The sequence below is a fragment of the Theobroma cacao genome, chromosome 4 (assembly GCF_053813885.1).
Source record: "Theobroma cacao isolate CCN51 chromosome 4, ASM5381388v1, whole genome shotgun sequence".
NCBI classification, from domain to species: Eukaryota; Viridiplantae; Streptophyta; class Magnoliopsida; order Malvales; family Malvaceae; genus Theobroma; species Theobroma cacao.
In genome coordinates, this window is record NC_142642.1 from 25,636,938 (window position 1) to 25,643,956 (window position 7,019).

At 33.7% G+C, this 7,019-nt stretch overlaps 1 long non-coding RNA gene across 1 annotated transcript; it reads right to left on the reverse strand.

The window, feature by feature from the left end:
- Nucleotides 1-4,997: 4,997 nt before the first annotated feature.
- On the reverse strand, nucleotides 4,998-6,745 carry LOC148763204 (uncharacterized). The gene is made up of 3 exons (XR_016025767.1): nucleotides 6,649-6,745; nucleotides 5,923-6,003; nucleotides 4,998-5,075 (listed from the first exon to the last, which is right to left on the reverse strand). It is a non-coding gene; the product is annotated as an uncharacterized LOC148763204 (long non-coding RNA).
- Between the last annotated feature and the right edge of the window lie 274 nt (nucleotides 6,746-7,019).

The following is a 7,019-nucleotide window of genomic DNA, read 5'->3' on the forward strand; positions in this document are numbered from 1 at the left end:
CACCTTCTGTCACGACCCGGAACCTCCCTCAGGCCCATGACAATCGCCGCGACGTCCCGATTGACACTCATTATCCGGAATGCCAACCGGAACCCCGCAAGGCTTACATATCAGTTTCTTTCCTTTCTTGTGAGCAATCATTGTTAGATATCGAGTCTTTAGAGAATATATACTATTTTAGATCAAAAACAATCAAAATAAAATTTTCGCCACATAGGGGTATTTTGGTCATTTTTTTCTCAAAAATTTCAAAACTGGCTAAAACGTAATATACAAGTACAAAATACATAATTCATATTCAAAATGAGTTTAAAAGTCTAAAATCTTCATTTAAAACGAAATTACGATTATTTGAATAAAATAAGAAAATAAAAGAAATATTAAGGGAAATATTCTATTTTCTTATAAAACAATATTTATAAAGTTATACGTGAATAATTTTTATAGCGTAAAAGCTAAATAAATTTATACATACTGAAATACAGTAAGCCAAAATATTTAATTTAATTTACAATAACCAGAGGGCCCCCGAATAAACAAAAGTAAAGAGGACTGTGAACCTACGATTTGGAAAATGCAGATCCAATGGTAGTCCTCGATGAGATCAGCTATCTACAGTCTATACTGAACCTGAAATGGGTGGAAAGGAGTTGGGTGAGATTTTGCAATCCCAATGAGTAAACAGACATTATCATAAATATCTAAAGGCGAGTAAAATGGAGGCAAGTTTAAACAACAAATTTCAACTCATTTCATAATGTTTTTAATTTATTTCTTAAACCACAAAGTATTTGTAATTTACCAAAACAATTGTTAAGGCTTATGGCTTTTATTAAAACAAGGCTCAAGCCAAAACTAATCCTCGGGGATACCTTGGCCGAGGTATCTAACCGAGTCCGCCAAGGGTGTTAAAATATTCACACGTGAAACACATTTTTATTTTTAAAAACAAGCCGTCCCTTGGCGTTGGCCGAGTTACACATTCACGTGGGGGTTCGACGTGAAGTGAGCTCTAATACTACCCCAGGAGTTACCCTCCTCGCCTCTACAACCGGAGTAACTATATAACTGGGTTTACCGTGCCCCTCTAATAGGCAGTCCACGGAAACCCGTCACTGCAGTGACTAACCCACCAATTTTAATAAAATTTCGACAGTATAACGTGGCTTTTATTTATTTATCCAGCCTGCATAGTAAAACAACTTACATAAATTTCCCAATGCATTCACAAAATATAGCCACATATACTCATTTCTCATAAGCCATTCCTAGGAAAATATATATTTTTCAAGTCAATTTGTAGCCTCCAATTACTCAATTTCATAATCAATACAATATATTTTTATTTGTCACATTTATTCCTAAAACATCAAAAATCCCGTTTTAATCTCGTTCTCATTTCATAAAATACATAAAGGGCATTTAAAATAAACTCTAGATAATTTACAATAATAATAAGTTTACTCACCGTTTGTACAAACTAAAAGCTTTCTAAGCGCCCCGATCACTACTCGTCGGGTACGACTTCTTTGCCTTTTCCGGAAGGCTCTCCTCCTAGACACATTACAAAAATTTACAGAATTCATCACATTGATGCTAAATCACTATATAATTAACTTAAATCCTATACTAATGCATGGTATGAAATGCAATAGCCTAAAACGGCTTAAATGCGGTATTAACCTATTTTTGGCACTTTGCCCGATAAATTGCTAACGCGCTCCATTTTAGCTCTAAATCATCCCATTCTCTCTCCAACATTTCTAACCATCAAATATCAGCCAATAACCTTCTAAAAACAACAAAAATCAGCTCACTCCCTTCCTTGGAAAATTCGGCCAAAAATGGGACATTAACTCGGTAAATTTTCTACTTTGTTTTTCTATCACGTTTAATCGTTTTTCATCATTTTCTCTTCATTTCCCTTAGAATAAAATCAATTCATCATCATTGTACAGCATTGAGCATCCAGCCAAGAGTGGGTATTGTGAAAATTTAATGATTTCTTGCCCAATTTAATTTCTAAACACATTTAACTAACTAAAACTATCAATTTAACTAAAAATCAAAACCTAAAAATTTCAATTTCTCTCTCCTAGAATTTCGTCCAGCCCTTGATATCACTTTTTGATCTCTCTCCTCAAGCATGCTAAATGGAAATAAAGGCATAGGAAAGGTAGGAATCAAGCTAAAATCGAAAAATCTTACCGTTAGACGCGTAAACGGTCGAAAACCGTGAATTTCTCTTTGAATTTTCTTGTTTCTCTTTGGTTTTTCTTTTCTTCTTCCTTTCCTCTCTATTTCCTCTGTTTTTCTTCCTTATGGCCGGCCAGCACTCAAAATTTGGGTTTAAATGGCTGACTTTTCATTAAAATAATATTATTTCATTAAAAAATGCCATGTGTCACTTTCCCATTGGCCCATTTTTAAAATTTCATCCATTTGTTTCCAAATTTTCACCATACACTTGTCTCATATATTCATACCTTAGATAAAATTCTCAGACTCATCCAAAGTCTCGGTGGAGTAATTTTTGCAATTTACACTTTTGCCCCCGTAAAAGTCAAAAATTACATTTTTGCCCCAAAAATTGAAAAATTGTCCATAGACATATTTTTCACCCCTTATACTCATACCATTCTCCAATTTGTCAAATTTGATCTAAATTCTCTCAAAATCTCAAATTTTGTCCGTGGGTGGCAAAATTACGGTTTTGCCCCTACACTCCAAAAATCACCAGAATTAAACTTTTTCACTTGCTATCATTAAATTATACTCCAAATAGTTAATCTTGGTAAAAAATTTCACTCCATGATCAAATTATTATCTTAGGTGGCAAAATGACGATTTTGCCCTTGAACATCAAAATTTCCAATTTTACCCCAAATGAACCCTCGAACTCCGAACAATCATTTTTTTCATTCCTGGACTATAAAATATTAAATTTCATCCTACAATTCCTATTTGAACTAGTTCGAGGTTAAATAAACTCAAGTGTACCGTTAGGTACGATATCGGGTTTCGTCTTTTCTTATGTGCCTTCCTAGCATAATAACATGCTACTCAGTGCATGTATGTCATGACATGTATTTATAGGGTTGGGTTTTACACCTTCATTTGCTAACAAATTGGGACACAAAATTGTTATTCCGCAGGAATAAAAATTCCATAAAGTTGGCTTTTAGCTAGCTTTATCTATTCCCTCCTCCCCCTCGGTAATACCTATTCCATGAGACATGGAATAGCTATAAATATGTAATGACTAAAATACCCTTACCAAATTTACAAAATTACAATTTGATCCATATAAAAGAAATTTTTTTCTCTCTCTTCCTCCTTTCCCTCTTTCTCTCTGTCGCTCTTCCACTGTTTGGGTTCTGGTAGTAGCACCGCCTCTCTCATCCAACTTTCAAGTTACGTTAGTCTCTTCCATAGTCCAAGTACTTGCTTATTGTGCTTTTGTTTTCTATTGATTGGTTGTGATTTGGTTTTGCTGTGAAACTATTTTAGGTTTGCGTGTTTTCTGTAAGTGTTTGGGGTTAAAATCCTTGTTGCTGTTGGGTTTGGCTTTTTGGGTAGATGCTGGGTTAGGGGTGTGAGTCAATGAGACAAGGTTCTGCTAGTTTGCTGCGAATTGAATTGCTTGGATTTGGGTGTGAGTAGTTGTTTCGTGGTGTTGACACTTGAGGTTTCACTCTAGAATTATAATAAATGTTAAATTCATTCCATAATTCTTACAAGAAATAATGTTCCCTAAATAAAAATAACAGAGCAAGAATATACTTTAAATCACTTGAAAGCAGCAAATAACAACTTGAATAATAATAATAATAATAATAATAATATAAGACAATTTGTATACATTTTTTTTAAATGACTTGTAATAGTTATTATTTTTATCTGTTAATGACCTGTAATAGTTAGTAAAAATGATTTTGCTTGTTGATCATCTTGGTGTTTTTCATTTTTTTTCTTTTGTGTTAAAAGTTTTCTGTATCTGCATGTTGATCATATGGGTATTTTTTTTTTTGGTTTGTGAAATTCTTTCTCTTTGCCTTAAGTTTGTTTGGTTTTTCCTCCTGTGTCGGTTGTGAACAATACCTATTTCTCCTTGACTTGGACAATGGCAGCTTCCTGTTTGTTGTTTTGTCATTATTTTTGGGGTTCAATTTGGAAGCCGTGATGGTCAAATTTGAGATTGGTATTAGAAATTTTTAACAAATTCTATTTGCATTGGAACTTTATAAAATTTTGATCAGTTGGGTTCAGTCTTGAGTTGTTAAAATCTTTGAAGCAGTTCTTCTGTATTTGAATGTTAAATAGACCTTTACACATTTAAGAAACTTAATTTCGAAATAAAGAATTTAGTGCGTGCGAAAAGGGACTAGTTTTGTCAGTTAAAATGCAAATTTGTAATTATTCCTTATCGTTTATCTTAAATTCTGTTTTCTTATATCCACTTCAAAAATTTCGTAAGTATTTTATCATTTTCTTGACTCAGTTCTAGATGCTGGGACATGAAGCAGCAAATAATTGGTACAGTGCTTTAGCAGAATGTTAGCCTCAAGAATCTAAAGAACCTATCTGATGAACTATACTATCGGTTCAATGTTCACACCAAGATGATTAATGTCATGACCCGAAACTCCTATCGGGCCCGTGACAACCGCCGCGATGTCCTGATAGGCACTCATTACCCCGAATGACGATCGAAACCCCGCAAGGCTTAGCATCAGCTTTCGCATCTCCCCGGTGAGCGATAGTTATTAAATCTTACATTTCAAGAAATCATAAGTCGTTTCCAAATCAAAATAATAAAATATTATTTTCTGGCTCACAGGGGCATTTTCATCATTTTTCTTCGATAATATCGAAACTCACCAAAAACATGGTGTAAAAGCTAAATATGTTCATACATATTTTAAATCAGATAACGAAAATATAAAATTACTTTTATAATGACACGTGGGCCCCCAACTAACCAATAAGATGCGAGTCTGTGAACCTATAATTTTGACAATGCAAGGCTAACTGAAGTCCTTGATGCAATCGGCTATCTACCGGCTATCTCGAACCTGAAATGTGGGGAATTGAGGGTGGTGAGATTATAAAATCCCAGTGAGTAAACAGACACCATATAAACTATCTAAAGGCGAGTAAATGGAGACAATTAAAAAATAATTAACTTCAGTAAATTTTTCACATCACGAATATTCATTTCAACCAAATAATCAATATGGCTCGTGAATTACTCAAAACTTGGCTCATGCCAAATCCTGTACTCGTTGACACCTGGACCAGGGGTATCCAACCGAGTCTACCAAGGCTGTTAAAAATTCATATTTCGCAATCATATTTTTATTTTGAAACATAGCCATTCCTTGGCGTTGACTGAGTTTCACTCTCACGTGGTGGTCCACGTGAAGTGCACTCAAAAAGCCCACCTCAGGAGATACCCTACATGCCTCTACGATCGAGGTGAGAATATAAAGGAGTTTACCGTGCCCCTCTAATAGGCTGGCCCACGGAACCCCCCACCACTGCAGTAGCTAATCTTTTATCTACCACCTGATTTATAAAATCTTTTTCTTCATGACATGGTAATTTATCGCAACCTAGCCTCTCAAGGCTAAATACACAGTACAAATAATTCTAACACCAAAATCAGTTTAGCCATTCATGCTCATTTATTGTCATAAGCCATTCAATTTTAAACCATAAATTTACAACACAAGCAAGCAGTCTCTAATTACTTTATTTTCAAAACCAGTATTTGATTTTTCAGAAAATTTATAAAATCATTTTATAAAATCACAATTTCTCTTAAAACATAAAAATTTACCATTTAAACCCATTTTTCATAAAATCACACAATCGTATAAAACTACTTTAGATAATTAAGATGATAATAAGTTTACTCACAGTTTCTGAAAACTAAATTCGGGTACTCCAACTATTACTCCTCGAGTGTGATTTCTTTGCCCTTGCCAGAGGATTCACCACCTTGACAAATTGCACAATTAAGAGGTTTACTACTTTGGTACTAAACCAAAATAAACTAATTTATACTACTAATGCATGATATGAAGTGCAAAATGTCTAAATTTTACCTAAACGAGATGTTAGCCTATTTCGGTCTTTTATCCGATAAATCGATATACGCGTCCGTTTAAACTCCAAATTAATTTTTTTCAATTTCTATGCCTCAATTGCACCCAAATTGACTTAATGTTCCTCAGTGTGGTGCAAATTATCAGTCTTGATAGTAAATTACGAAAATACCCCTAGTGAGTAAAAATTCATATTTTTGCTCCGAAAATTCCCATTATTTTTCTAGGCTCATAATTCATCATTATTCATCATAATTCCTCAAATAAACATCAAGATCAGCAACCAATATTCCCCTAAAAAATTCGGCATAATGGGTTTCAATGGGAGAAAATTATTTCTCTAGCTTATTTTTTCTATATTTCAATATAACCTAACTAAAATCACTTAATTCAATTAAAATCAACCAAAACTCAAGTTCAAAACTCATCCATGGAGGTTTGGCCAGCATGGGTGTCCAACCCACTTTCTAATTTTGCATGGAAATGAGAAAAAAATACATGGGTAGTGAAAATCACAAGGAAAATCAATGAAATTTACCTTTTTAATGCTTGATTTCTTGATTTCTCTTGATTTTCCCCAAATTTTTTCAGCTAGGGTTCTTATTTCTTTTCCCCCTTTTTCTCTCCTGGTTTGGACAGCTGAAGAAGATGAGAATTCTGGATTTTGACATTTTTAAAGGCTAAAATAATTAATATTATTTTATTCATTTTTTTTGTTTTATTAATTCCTTAAATTCTAGCCATCCATTTATTTTCAAATTTTCACCAAACACTTCTCCCACATATCCATAGCTTAGATAAAATTCTCAGACTTATCCAAAGTCTTGGTGGAGTAATTTTTGAAATTTACACTTTTACCCCCGTAAAAGTCAAAAATTACATTTTTACCCTAAAAACTGAAAAATTGCC